Source organism: Carassius gibelio, chromosome B13, assembly GCF_023724105.1.
Source record: "Carassius gibelio isolate Cgi1373 ecotype wild population from Czech Republic chromosome B13, carGib1.2-hapl.c, whole genome shotgun sequence".
NCBI lineage: Eukaryota > Metazoa > Chordata > Actinopteri > Cypriniformes > Cyprinidae > Carassius > Carassius gibelio.
Window position 1 is genome coordinate 16121524 of NC_068408.1, and position 15348 is coordinate 16136871.

The window sequence follows — 15348 nt, forward strand, 5'->3', positions numbered from 1 at the left end:
CACAGTCTCATTGGGGACCGTCTTTTACACTTTCTCAATCCTTGACTCTTGGTCAGGAGCCCTTGGTGTCAATTTTTAGTTTGTCCATTTAGTGCAGTTTTCCATGTGCAGGGTATTTCACTGGTTTCATTAAGATACATTTGCATCAACAGACAAACGCTGTGGACAGGGACATTTATTACGTCAGTTTTGATGTCTTTTATCTTAAACTCAAATTCAGCTGTATTTTATGATGACTGTGTTTATGGAGTGGAATTATTTTCAGCAATTAATTCCTCAATGTTGAAACTTTTCACAGAAACTTATTGTATGACTTCAGAAGACTTTGAATACAACACAAATAGTTTTTAATACTTTTATAATCTTTCTAGCACTTAATGCCCTTGAGTGTAAAAAAAAATAAAAATTCCCTGATTATTTTTCAAGCTACATAATCTAAAAGCAAACCAATCCCAGTCAAAGTGACTTGTTTTAAAGAATCCCCACATCCCCCAATTCCCCCAGCAGTGTCTGGTAAACTGATTGTGCTCTCTTCTTATATGCTAATAACACTAATGTCTCCACATTCCTGAGCATTATCACCTGCCCTTCACAGCAAAAAGTACCAACAGTATCCGGGCTAACTGAGTCTCATCCAATCACGGACCAGATATCTGGGTTGGGTTGTATATATACTGTTTTTCTGACAAAATCTACATTGAATTTTTTATTTTTTTGTGAAATAAAATTATAAAACCTTCAAGGACAAACTGCTTTTTGAAATTCCTACATTGCCTACAAGGGACCACATACAACAAAGCCTACTAAGGACATTTCTCATCTCTTTTTTCCATTCAAGACTGAAAAGGTAAGTTATACATTCTGAATTTAGATTCTGATAACATGTAAATGGTAGCCTTAAAAAATAAATGTCTGCCAAAAATGCAAAAATGCATGCAGACTGTTAAAATTTGCATGTAGTCTCTTAGTAAATGTTAGTGCTGTTTAATCTCTATTTACTGAATATATTTGTTAATTTTTTTTTTTTTGTGGTTGTTTCTAAATATTGTTTTTCATTTTGGCAAATGCAGTGTACCCTAAAGAAATCTTGAATATTTCACAGGAAAATGAGACCCAGAAGAGTCTGTCCTGAAAAGGAAGCTTTGAAATTCATCGCATCTGGGAAAGATAAAGACATATTTCAGTCAAGAGTCAAGAGAAAGGTAAGTTATCATTTAAGACTCTGTCTCCAATACCGTATGACTGCAAATATTAATTAAATACTTGGCATAGTAGCTTATGAATTTCAAGAAGTGTACTGTGCAATGTTATTACTAGTTCATAGTGTGCAGTGTGAAAAAATAACAACAGAAATTGTAGATAATCAGTGGCTTGAATATTTAGTGTATTTTAATTTTGATGCACAGTTATAAAGATTGTAATGTACTGATAATCATACTTGATAAAATGTTTAATATTGATAATCACTGGAACTCGAAAACAACTGAGACACATATTAAACTTGTATCATAAAAGTATGTATTCTCTAAAGCTAATATGTGCGTGTGTATGTGTTTGTGACCAACAGATTGTTGATGAACAGAAAAGAGCACATTTGTGTGCATCTGTGACCACAAACATCACTACAGGAGAAGAAATGATGTTCGACTGCGGAGATCCTGACTGCCCATGGAGACAGGTACATTTCTATTTCAATAACTTTAGCTCATATTTCAGAGTTATTTCATGAATTGTTATTTATTTGTAGTAGTCAAACTTCCTTTGAGTTTTAATGTAAAATAATGGAATTAACCTGGCAAACTTGTTACAAACAATGTTAAATCAGTTTGGGATCAGTACGATATTTAAAATGTCTTTAAAAGAATATTCTGCTCACCAAGTCTTCATTTATTTAATAAAAAAAAGTACAGTGAAAACTATATAATCGTGATATATCACAGTTTAAAGTAACAGTTCTCTCTCTCTCTCTCTCTCTATATATATATATATACACACACACACACATATACGTATACTGTATATATAGACAATATATCTATAGATATCTCTATATAGGTCTATTCAGTTTATTTTAAATAAATGCTGTAATTTTGAACTTTATTTTCATTAAATAATCCTAAAAAGTACTCATTAAATTCATTTTACAATATTTCTGATCAGGTAAATGCAGCCTTGATTAGCAGAAAAGTCTTCTTTTAAAAACACTAAACCAATCTTCCTGATCCCAGACTCACTGGTCAGGTGTGTTGATCCTGTGAGAGGTGTGATGTTTGCGGGGGAGAGAGAGAGAGAGCATGAACAGGGCAGATAGCACTACAACACAATAGAGATTACTGATCAAAGTGAAGAAAAAACAATCCGCATTGGTATGGTCTTTACTATACAATGTTTATTCTTAACTAATGCACAATTCTGGATCCTTAAAATGTTAGGTTAATCATTAATTACTAGTGTGTTATTACATGAATTACTTCTTTTAATTTGGGTCTGGGTTTGAGTATAAAAGGGGATGCAAGTAAACAAGTTTAATGTATGCAATGATACAATTTGAGTCTGTAACAAATATGATTAAAATAATTTATTAAAGCATTAATTAAAATCAGTTTTACAAAAAAGAGCACTTGTTGAATTGTTCTGCATGTCACTTTCAGCGTTCATAACAATATTATTATTAATTGTATTAATTCTGTACAGCTTAGTCAGGTGGCCATTGATATAAATGAATCTTCTATATTACAGGTAGCAGGATGCTTGGTCCATTACATCCTGACGGATGGACAACACCCTCATCAGACAACTACACCCTACACCCAGGATCCACTTGGTCTGTCTCTAGATGTCAGAACGAGTAACTTGAGTCTTCAATGTGATGAAAGACTAAACATATCTTAAGCAGAATGATGAGCAAATCAGTGGAAGAGCGTCCTACTATTGAGGAAAGCCTTCAGGAAGTCAAAACTATGTGCAAAGACTTATTGTAGAGTTTACAATAAGCATTAAAATGATTGGATATAAGTATTAGTGTGAATTTACAGGTTTCGATCACCAGTCTTATCAAATATCAACCACAAACAGCTACAGCTCAGGAAAGACTTCAGTCTTCAGTCTTGGACACATCAGTAAATCACTAGTGCCATTAAATCAAAACGGTATGATCCATTCACCATAAACAATACACAAGATCTAAAGATCATTGTCTTTTCGTGTTTTCAACTTTGTAAAGTATGTATTATTGACATTAATTTTTTTTAATTCATTCATATATTTATTCACTATATATTTTTTTTATCTTTTAATTTTGTTAAATAGCAAAACCCAGAAAGCCCTGGTCAGAAACAGAGAGGAAAGTCATAGAACACTGTTTCAAGATCTACTTGGAGGAAATGAAGGCTCCTGGAAAAGTGGACTGTGAAAGATGCATAAATGCAAACAGGATTCTAAAGGATAATGGAAGAGACTGGAAAACAGTTAAATACTTTGTGCTCAACAGAATAATTTCAGTTAGGAGAAGTTTGGGTCAACAGTACTGAGCCCATGAACCCTGAGAGCTTGCGATGTGGAGTATCAGTGTTGAGTCATAACTGTGCCGTGACACTGAAGGTCCATGTATATGCAGCATCAGTGCGTCATAGCATTGAAATGATTGACTACAGCTGTTTTCAGCTGCTGTTTGGGACTCTGTTTTAGACCTGTTATAACTTTGATGTAAGCCACTGTAATTTTGAACTATTTAAAAAAAATTAAAATAAACATATTTTATTATTTTCATTTTGATTTGTTGTTTTACTTTTCTTGGCAATGTTGATAATAAAAATGGAGCCCCTAAATCAAGTGCTGCTCTGAAAAATGTCAGTGTGTTAAACGACTAAAGTGCCAATGTATTTTATTGTAGCTCTCCATACAACACCTGACACTAATACACACATAGAGGTCAAAACAAAAAATTATATATTGATTGTTGCATTGAGAATTTTCAGTTGGATCTACAAATGTGCAAATGTTAAAAGACATTCAGTTCATCTAATTTACTGCAGCCAACTGAAGATTTTAATGAAGTAAATAAAAAAATAAATAAAAACACTGGTCCCCTGTTAGATGGTGAAGTGTGACGCCTGATCAGCTGACCTTACATTTAACAATAATTCACATTCTCACCATCTCTGAATGCTATGGCAAGGATGATAATATAATGTTACAGTATATGTTGATTGTAACATTGATTTAGAAATTTAGCCAAGTGAATATTTTCAAAGTCGACATGAAATTCTGAAGAAATGTCAAAGCAACCAAAGAGATGTCGCAGTTTACCATTTAACAGGGGACCTAAGTGTTCAGATCAACATTAGCACTATTCTATCTATCTATCTATCTATCTATCTATCTATCTATCTATCTATCTATCTATCTATCTATCTATCTATCTATCTATCTATCTATCTATCTATCTATCTATCTATCTATCTATCTATCTATATATATATCTATCTATCTATTCCATCTATCTATCTATTCCATCTATCTATCTATTCCATCTATCTATCTATCTATCAATCAATCCATCCATCCATCCATCCATCTATCTTAAAAAAAAAAAAAAATTAGCCTCCAAGATCAAACTGGTCCCCAGTTAGATGGTGAAGCATGACGTGATCTGTTTGGTTGCCTTTACATTTAACAAATTACTTTTATTTTATTTATTTATTTCTGAATATAATGGCAATGCTGATAATACCCTCAAAATAGAACCTCTGAAAAATGTCAGTGTTAAACAGCTAAAGTAGCCTGGTTAAAAGATATTTTACTGAACTCAATTGAAATTTTTCAATGCAGCAAGCTAACATATAATATTGTTTCTTAAGTTAAAATATAATATTGTTTCTTAAGTTAACATATAATATTGTTTCTTAATTTAACATATAATATTGTTTCTTAATTTAACATACAATGTTAAAGTGTCTGTGATGTAAGAAGAGGTGATTCAGTCTAACAGGCGTCACACGTCACCATCTAACTGGGGACCAAACTCATTTTATCTAACACATGCACTCTTTACTGTCAGAAGTATTGACATGCAATTGTTACATTAAAGAGCTCTTTCTGCTCTTTTTAACCTGTACATTTGTTTTGTTGGTGTAAATTAACATAAACTTATCATTATGCTTTACTGGAGAAATTAATGTAATTATTTTCTCCTCGACTTTTATTGTTTGATTAGCATTAATGCCAACACTTAACTCAAGCCACAAGACAAGATTTTTACAGATAAAAAAAAAAAGGAATCTTAATGACCAACTTCTGGTCTAAAAATGTTTGACTGGAAAAATCATCTTGCAATAAATTTAATTTCAGTTCTACTTTCTGAGTATGAATTATCATATGCAGTAAAAACAACAACACTCAAGCTCTGTAAAAGGTTTTGTTCAACTGCCTGGATTCTCTCCTGCATGATTTTATCTGAGTCTCTTTAGACATTGGAACCGTACATGAATTATGAGCTTCTAGAATTGGGATCACAATGTGTCGGTCATCACCGATGTGACGTTGAGAGTGACCGACTGAAAGTGAAATCCTTTTCACAAACTGAACATACAAATAAACACATAACAAATAACATAATAGTCGTATTAAGTAGAAACAATAAGTGCTCTCTATATATTCAAAGTTCAAATAGAGAAAGATAACAGATCTATAGACAACTACAAAACCTGTTATAGCCTACATCTAATAACTGTCTAGATATGTTATGAAGCCTAACTTGCACGCATCAGGGAGTCACTCTCAAAATGCGGGGTATTAAAATTGCTTTTAAATACGCGTACATGTTTCGATTTAAAGATCGCGGGAACACTCGGCAGTGCTGAGCGTACATTATAGATTACAAGACATTAATTTTGTCAAACACTCTACAACAAATCCTCCTTTGATGTTTCTTATCGGCCAATGAGGGTCATTTTTGTTTGTGTTGAACAGAAAAAAGTCAAATAATAAAAACAATTCCACACAAGCTAAACTGTACATACTAAACGCACACAGCAACAGATCTGTGCATGTAGTGGTGATTTCTCTAGAGTAAAGCACACTGGTCCCCTGTTAGATGGTGAAGTGTGACGCCTGATCAGCTGACCTTACATTTAACAATAATTCACATTCTCACCATCTCTGAATGCTATGGCAAGGATGATAATATAATGTTACAGTATATGTTGATTGTAACATTGATTTAGAAATTTAGCCAAGTGAATATTTTCAAAGTTAACATGAAATTGGCAAGAAATGTCAAAGCAACCAAAGAGATGTCGCAGTTTACCATTTAACAGGGGACCTAAGTGTTCAGATAAACATTAGCACTATTCCATCTATCTGTTCTATCCATCTATCCATCCATCCATCCATCCATCCATCCATCTATCTATCTGTCTGATCAAATTATCATCACTGATAGGACCTTCTCAGGAATGGGTTTTGATTGCATTCATACGTTGAGAAGTGTATTGGGGTTAAGCCAAGAAAATGTCAAATAAATGTAAAAAAAAATAATAATAATTATATATATATATATATATAGTAAATTATAAGAGGCATTACCTCTGCCCTTGAACTGTTGACAGCTGGCTAACTCTAATTATATTACTACTTTTTATTACTATTATTATTATTTGCAAAATAAAGAAACTAAGTACCCACAAACTAACTATAAAGACAATTCTCAATGTGTCAGTATCATACGTACATATACGTATATTGTGTATGTATACATATTTATACAGTAAAAACTACATTTATTCAGACACCTTGAACATTTCACACATTATCACAGTTTATTTGCTATAGTTTAGATAATGGTAATAAAAGATGACAAGAACTCAGAGTTAACCTGTCAGAACAAATTCATCTTGATAATGTCAGATAGCACTTGAGCAAAAAATGGTCAGGTCTATTGTCAGAATAATTTTTGGTCCCAAATTTTTAGCAAATTTACTGGTAGTCCACTTTATGAAGAATTTCTGGTTATAATATGTCAGAGTTTTTCAAAATGATATATTGATTGTTGCATTAAAAAAATAAAATAAAAACACTGGTCCCCTGTTAGATGGTGAAGTGTGACGCCTGATCAGCTGACCTTACATTTAACAATATTTCACATTCTCACCATCTCTGAATGCTATGGCAAGGATGATAATATAATGTTACAATATATGTTGATTGTAACATTGATTTAAAAATTTAGCCAAGTGAATATTTTCAAAGTCAACATGAAATTCTGAAGAAATGTCAAAGCAACCAAAGAGATGTCGCAGTTTACCATTTAACAGGGGACCTAAGTGTTCAGATCAACATTAGCACTATTCCATCTATCTATCTATCTATCTATCTATCTATCTATCTATCTATCTATCTATCTATCTATCTATCTATCTATCTATCTATCTATCTATCTATCTATCTATCTATCTATCTATCTATCTATCAATCTATCTATCTATCTATCTTTAAAAAAAAAAAAAAATTAGCCTCCAAGATCAAACCGGTCCCCAGTTAGATGGTGAAGCATGACGTGATCTGTTTGGTTGCCTTTACATTTAACAAATTACTTTTATTTTATTTATTTATTTCTGAATATAATGGCAATGCTGATAATACCCTGAAAATGGAGTCTCTGGAAAATGTCAGTGTTAAACAGCTAAAGTAGCCTGGTTAAAAGATATTTTACTGAACTCAACTGTAACATATAATATTGTTTCTTAAGTTAACATATAATATTGTTTCTTAAGTTAACATATAATATTGTTTCTTAATTTAACATATAATATTGTTTCTTAATTTAACATACAATGTTAAAGTGTCTGTGATGTAAGAAGAGGTGATTCAGTCTAACAGGCGTCACACGTCACCATCTAACTGGGGACCAAACTCATTTTATCTACCACATGCACTCTTTACTGTCAGAAGTATTGACATGCAATTGTTACATTAAAGAGCTCTTCATTTTACTTTATTTTTGCTATCCTCAAATTAACTATGGTGTCTTGTTTGTTTTGTCTTAATATTTTTTGGTTTGACTGAAACAATATATATATATATATATATATATATATATATATATATATATATATATATATATATATATATATATATATATATATATATATATCTGTGTGATTGCATTCATATATTGAGAAGTGTATTTGTATTAGTGTCAAGCCCAGAAAATATCTGCACGTCATACTAATTTATTAAATATTTTGGATTTCTATCAGAATATTTCTTCAATGGTGATATAGTGTGAATGTTTCAAAGTTTAGAATTGCATTTAAATACAGTTAGATTGTAAAGAAAGACTTGGTACAATTGCCCTAATGTTTGCACACACAGTTGCATTGCAGTCTATGGAGGTCCTCTGTTGGATAGGTAGACGTCACTCAGGTCCCCACTTGGCATGTTTTAAAAAAAAAATAAAAATGCATTTTTTCAGTTATATTATGAAAAAAGACCTCAAATGAAAATTTTGTATGTAATTTTTGTTTCTTAAAAATGACCAGAAACACTGGTCCCCTCTTGGTCAGTGTAGAGCGATAGTCCCCTCTTAGTAACATAGACGTGTGTGTGTGTGTGTGTGTGTGTGTGTGTGTGTGTGTGTGTGTGTGTGTGTGTGTGTGTGTGTATATATATATATATATATATATATATATATATATATATATATATATATATATATATATATATAGTATAGTATTGATGTGTGTGCAGTGTTTGTGTGATGTGCATTAGCGTAATGTGAGTGTGTAATATGAGGCAATTTACTGCAGAAATTAGACCCTTTTTTATAGGGCTGCCATATTGTCAACATGGCTTGTTAAATCTCCTTTTCACTCCTCTGCCACTCCCCTCTACTTCTGTCATTCTCTTCCCTTCTTCTGTTTCTTTTTCATTTGTTCTAATTCCAGGGCTGGCCAGGTCTTGCCTGGATTTGAGCAGTGCTGGGTTTCAAAGGGGTAAGTGACACCTTACCTGTAATTTCATGGTTTCACTCCACCTGCCTTTGAAGTCTCAGACTTGAGATGTGTGAGTGTGTGTTTAAGTGTGTGTGTGTGCATGTCTTTTGAAAGGTTGCTGTAGAAAGAGTTTTAATGTTGCGCTAAGACTTCAGAAATGGGATTTTAGCTTGTAATGAATTATTTTCAATAGGTCTTTATACAAATATATTTCAACCAGTGGATTTTATAGCTGATTTTTATTACTCTAGTTTGTGTGATGTTCATACATCTGCGTATTTGCTTTGTTTGCTCAAACTTAAAACAATTTCCCTTCTTTTCTTTCAAGATTGAGGTTAACTTTCTTTCAGTGTCTTCTACACGCTGCAGCAAGTTAAGGACTCATCAAAGTGCAAAGTGTGAATATGATTTCAGCTCTTTGATACTTTTGCCAATCCAGGTGAATAACAGAGCAAACACCCTCACCTTTAGAGCATAAGAATGCCACTGCGGTATTTGTATTGTATGAACGTATAGAAATGAGGGACAACACTGAGATTTGCTATGTAGCCCAGCCTCTCACCAATGTCATTGGTGTTTACAGTCATCTGCTCTTTTTGCTGTCAGACTGTGTACTGTATGTGTGCTCTCAGCCCTATTTGTTCAATGATAGGCTGTTCTTCATCAAGTGCTGATAGACAAATGACCCTTTTTTTATGAATCATTTTGAGCAGCTCTTTACAAAAAGCTACTCTCTAATCATCATCTCACTCACACAGTATTCACCACAGGTCATTACCTCCATTTCCTATAACATTCCTCAGCATATGTCACTTTAAAGCCCTGTTTACATCTAGTATTAAGATGTTTTGGTCGATTCAATCACAAATGGACAACGCTGAATACAGGCGTAAATAGGATCAAAATGTTTTTAACATGTAAGCAACATAAAGCACTGCTTGAAATGTTACATTTGTACAATATTTATTTGGCAGCAACACCATTTATGTTCGTGCATCAGCAAAGGTTTCTATGTACAGGATTTATTTTTTATTTATTTTATTTTATTTTTTACGTGTGGAGCACTGTTGCTAATCACAGACAAGTGTATTGAGCACATGAACGCAATGGCCTATCTGACACATTTTAGTTAGTCAGAATTCACCCAAGCTCAAATTATCAATGTTTATGAATCCTTGCATAATAACCTACAAAGTTTTTTTTATACATTTATATTCTATGACAGTAGAGAAATCCACACTATAACTATACTGATAACAACACAGAGGAACAATATCATTGCAATCTATTTTTTTTTTCAACTGATAAATAACAAAACTGACAGCCAGTCAGAATCCATCCAACTTTAAAGAGCTTAATAAACAGATTGTTATTGTCCGCTATTGTGGATGCTAATACAGTTACTTCTATAGTTATCATTCTTGGTTCGAACAGCCTTTAAAATGTTTGTATAGTGACAATCCTAGTGGCATCACTGTTCAACCTGTCTGGTAAAATAGTAGCATAACAATGTATTTACCATAACTGATGTAAAAGTTACAGATGAAATGCATCAGTGATACCAATGAGCAATGTTTACTTCATCGTAGACTGTAAAAAAAAAAAAAAGAAAAAAAAAAAAGATGGACAACGCACCTTCACGCACTTCCATTGAAGAAAAGTGAAGCTGCCATTGTCCCAATAGGGAGTGGCCATATTGGTTTGGGATCTGAGTCTGCGCATTAGAGAGCGAAGTGGATTTGCATCCCGCCACAATCCCGCAGAGTCGATCGCAAACACACGCCCCTGACACTTTTTTAAATGAGCCTTTACAGCTCCAATTTTTGTCTGCTGATTGCTGTATTATAGGCGTAATAAAAACTACTTAAAATGACAAAAACCATATTTGAAACCAAAATATTTGAAGTGAAATTTAATTATTTAGTTTGTCTCACATCCCATTAGATCACATGGAGAAGGCGGAGTTTATGACCTATACTGGGTCCAGCTACCTGGGGGCGATCGGAACTCGATGGCTTCAATTTTGAAGACTAGTGCGGCGCACTTGGTTGACATGGTTAAATGTGAAAAGAAAGAATGAGAGAGAGTTTCCACTGAATTTCCAGCAAGGTGTCTGTTAGTCTGTATTTGGGCTCTGCTTCACGTTTTTGACAGGAATATCAGTCCATCTGCACAGGGGTATTGACCCTTCCCTTCCCCCGACCCCTTTAAAACTAACAGAGCGACGCCAATGACCCAGCCGTGCACCTGTACCCCCCGCCTGCCCACTATTGCTCAAACTCTCACAGATTAAGGAAGTTTAGAAACCATGTTCATTCACAACAACCACCGCAGATCGAGTCTCGTTCGCTTCTGAGTGAGTGTATTAGAGCAACGCCCTTCTTTCGCAATTATTGATGTGTTGCAACTGCATGGTGTAATTTTAGCAGAAGCTCTACGACAGGAAGTTTGCCTCTTCCACGACACTAGTCCAATCCCTGAAACGATAACTGTCAGCATATCCCAGTGTGTGTGAGCTGGTGTCATGGCCGCTGAGAGTGTTTACCCATAACACAAAGCTGTGAGTTTGATGCATTAATACCACGGACCTGTGTAAACTGTAAACAACTCGCCAGTGCCCACCTCTCTCGTTTTCTCACAGTGTCACACATTCACCCTTCTTTCTGTCTTTCTCTCTCCTTGGTCAAATTAAACAATACTAACATGGTACTGTGCCAAGTTCACAGCACCCCTTTCTCTACAGACAAAACTGCCATTGACTGTGAAGTTAATGTTCCAATCTCTGGCGCATTTATTCATTCAAATATAAACTGTGATAACTTCAGATCCATCAACAGCTCAGTTATTTTTTAGAGAGATCTCCAGCCTCTAATGGCTTGAGGTGTTTGCCCATTTTAGTCTGGGAAAAGAGCTATCGGGAGTATATGGAAGACTGGGTACGTCTACTGTAGATTGAGCTGCTGGGTCATGTCTGGTCATGAGGAAAGAAGGAGCTACCACACTCGAGGGAGCTTTTCCCTCTCCAGATGTTCATCCCTCCTGCCTGCCTCTGTCTAAACCAATCAGTGTCCGGGGTGCCGGCCTATCCAAAGCATACAGGGTTACCTGGTGGGTGCTGACCTTCAGGAATTACAAGGCAGTTATTCAGCAAAGCCTAAAAAACACAACACCACTGTAGAAGAAAGGGATTATAAAGCAAGATATGGTGGTGAGATGGAGGGAAATGTGTTTATTTGAGTATATACTTGAGTCTGTACATTTACAGGTACATATGTATACCAAGTTATACTGAAGAAAGGCATTCTTGTAGCTCATGATAGTGGTCACATTGGAAAGGTCACGCATGGTGTAGGCAGAAGTACTCCCCAGTGGGGTTTTGCATCAAACACAGAACCTCATACACTTTTAAAGTTTGATTATAGTGAAATTAAAACAATTTGTTATTTCTTTCTGACTCAAGTTGGACTAACTGACCTAGATAATGTGATTCTAGCTCTGCTTCTTCCAGCATACATATATGTAAATCAGACTTGAATTGACCAGTGTTGTGTGTTTGCTCTGAAAGGGTTACGTGTCATATTTAATCCTTCAGATGATCAATAATGGTAGCATGTGTCCACCATTTTTTTTAACATAAGAGCAGACACATCCATTTTATCTTGAATGAGGAAGATGTCTAGTGTCATCCACTGGCAGTTATTTTAACTGTTGAAAAAAAAGAGTCTGTTATAACATATACGACGTTTGATGTTGGTAACTGTAATCTGTTATCATATTATCTAACAGTTAACCATTTACTGCATCTGTTGCACCTAGCAACTAATGAAGATGAAGACTGTTGGATGAGTACTGTATGCAAAATAAAGGCCTCCTGTAGTGAATACATGCATTTTTGTAAGATAAATATCCATATTTCAAATGTAGAAATAAATCTAAAGAAATAAATAAAAGAAAATAATTATATATATATATATATATATATATATATATATATATATATATATATATATATATATATATATATATATATATATATATATATATATATACACAAAACAAAAAGAAAAAAGAACTATAATAGTGTATCATTGATATACTAAAACAACAATAGACTAATCAAGCAGCAAGGTATGCTTCCTTAGTTTTCAGAAAGCGCATAATGAGAGACTTTAGTTTTAAACGGGTGTCTCATTAATGTGTTAAACATTTTCAGGTGTTCATTGACTCAGGCATAAGGAATCACATGCGCTCTCAGTTGCTGTATAGTCCCCAACCCCCCCGCTGGGTTTCTCCCTTCATGCAGACTGCACTCGTCCCCCAGATGAACCTGTGTGTGAGGGGCAGTGGGTTGGCAGTGGGCTGGATTAGTGGACCTGTTGCTCGGCTTGGACGCCAGTCTTCTTAATGAGCTCTTCTCCATGGCTCGAAGAACCCAGCTTGACCAGATGTTCAGCCTAGAGGGGTTGGTGAAGGGGTGACACTACAGAAGAGCTGCAGATAACAGCTCTGACCTTATGTCAAAGGGGCGACAAGATACGGCTAGAAACTCCCCTGGACGTGACACCTGTGAGTGATTTGTTAATTGACTCTACAGGACAACACTGGAAAAAAGAGTTATAGAGACTAGAAAGATAGAATGAAGGAAAGAGAGGATAGTGCCAAGAATGGCAAAGATGTCTGAAGCATTTAAGGTGAGAGCAAGAGGCAGACATGCACTGGCAAGTGTCCCAGGACTTTGACCGCAGACAGACCTCCCACTTTATACACCTGCTTCAGCTCTGCACCGCATGTGTCTTTCAATTACACACACACACACACACACACACACACACACACACACACACACACACACACACACACACACACACACACACACACACACCATTATTATGCTTAACATACAGGGCTCATGATTAGTCTTATGCTGGATTCATAACCATTACCTGTGTTCACTGTCACCAACTGCAACAGCCATCAAGCACTCAGATAATATGTCTGTGTTAAGATGAAGTTTATAAAAAAGCACTTGAAATGACAATTTTATGTCTCTTTATTGTCCATCTAATAAAGGTTGATTGATCAAATTAAAGTAAATTAATGAGAGATGTGATACTCTTCAGACTGGGTAATTAGTAAAGTAATCCCATTACAGTAAATTAAAGGTAATTAGTATTTTTTGGAGTAACAAGCCCAAATCTATTGAGTTGATTAGTGAGGTCACTGGTTATATGGGGATTTCTTAAGAGTGATTTTGGTCCTATGGACTTTTAGAAAATAGACTCCCTGAATTTTTTAATTTTTTTCCTGAAGTCATGAAAATTCCCATCACATCTGAAAAATGACTGTCATGGAACTAACATTTGAATGTAATAAAAGGGAATTGTCATTTTATGGATCTTAAACCAATATTTTCACACTTTTTGCATAACTTGACAATTGAAGCTTGACTAGAATTGTTCCACATCACATGTCTAATACTTCATATTAAAGAGCCAGTAAGATTAAAATTCTAAGCTTCCTATCACTGTTTATAAGTCCTGTACAATATGTTTAAATTCATCCAAGCTCATTTTGTCAAAATATCATTTTAAAATTACCGCAATTCTCAGAGATCCCCAAATGCCACCTTTCGGTAGCATACTGTGTTCTGATTGGTCAACTAACATAGTCAGTTTTGATGGGTTGTTCCGCATACAACTTCATGGTAAACAATGCGTTAGCATCTTTTTGGGGTGAATTATGTCTTACTCCTCTCATCGCGAAGCAAACAGTAAAATAAAAAACTTGAACAGTCTCGCTGCTTTTTCTTCTGTGTGGGTGTATTCAAGCCGCAAGCTTCAGTTTGAATCTGAATAGTGCGTTCAGCGCGGGGGCGAGGTCACATTAGAAATAATGAAGGGAGACGTGAAAAACGGACATCGCGTTGTTTTCATATGGATTACTTTACCACAGAATATCTGTTAGCAGCACTTGTTACACTTCATTTTAATGATGTGTTTGTAAATGAAGATCAGCACAGACAAAGGCTGCAGACAGCACATATACTGATAAGACGCTCAGGAGAAAACAAACATATAACTTCATAATCATACTTCGCGTTGTGATTCGGAGATGCTTGTTGGTCTAAATAAAGTTGGTAATGAACCCTCTTTTATGGCCAAACGCTTTGAAAATCCCGCCTTGAACTCACCGAGATTAGAAAAGCAGTCATCAGTGAAATGTTGTGAACACAACAAGGAGTTGTTGTACTGCTCTGGTATTGTGGTAAAAATGAATTTTAGCCATTGGTTCTTCTGATCTTCATTCTTTGGCAGTGAAAATAAAACAAACTTGCCTTTACAATTAAAAACACACT